The sequence below is a fragment of the Egretta garzetta genome, unplaced genomic scaffold, assembly GCF_000687185.1.
Source record: "Egretta garzetta isolate BGI_Z169 unplaced genomic scaffold, ASM68718v1 scaffold163, whole genome shotgun sequence".
Classification (NCBI taxonomy): Eukaryota; Metazoa; Chordata; class Aves; order Pelecaniformes; family Ardeidae; genus Egretta; species Egretta garzetta.
The window spans coordinates 379,007-379,822 of NW_009259308.1; positions in this window are offsets into that span (position 1 = coordinate 379,007).

Here is an 816-nt window from a genome sequence, read left to right on the forward strand (position 1 = left end):
CGGAGAGGGAGACTCCCAGCGGGAGAAATGACTCCCGACCCTGCATTCTCCCATTGTTTTGAGCCGGTGGATCAATTGTCATCAGTACTGTCACCTAAGAAGCAATGATTCCGATTCATCTTGGCATCTGATTTTATTCTAATGGGTTAAATTGGGTTCACTTTTACAATTATCCCAGGTTTGACTGCGTAGTATTGCATGACAACTCACAGTTTCATTGGGTTTGGCAAAGCGAGGTTGCTCCATGAATCCGTATATCATATCACATCAGATCAGGCTGAAGTTTGCTGTTTAGCGACTCCATTTGAGAGGCTTTTTATGAAAGTGGGAAGGGTTGATGCAGTCCATGGCTGGGTCAGTGCGATTTGAGAGAAAAAAAAAAAATGTGGAGAGATGGCAACAACACGGGGTTTGCTGCTCAGCTGTGAATAAAAGCACAGAACGAAAAAAACGACATGATGGGGAAACGCTCAGCTCGCTACAATATTTTTAGCAGCCTCTCAGTCCTCGCCTTTTTTTAATTTCCTAATATGTTCTTTGCTTTATTAGTTTTATTTACAACCAGCTCCCCATTAACACCTCACCTGATTACTGAGGAGCTGAGACAGCTAATCAAGAAAACCCAGCAAACCAGCCAAAATTGAGAGGTGGGATTTATTTTTGCTTTCATTCATCCTTCTTCTTTATTTATTTATTTTGTTTTGGAAAATATTTCGAAACAAACAGAAAATAAAAGGCAGGTACGCGTATGTGTCGGTTGGTAAGAGGTCAGAGGTTAGAAATTCACGTCAATTCTATATTAGGGGCTATGGGGGG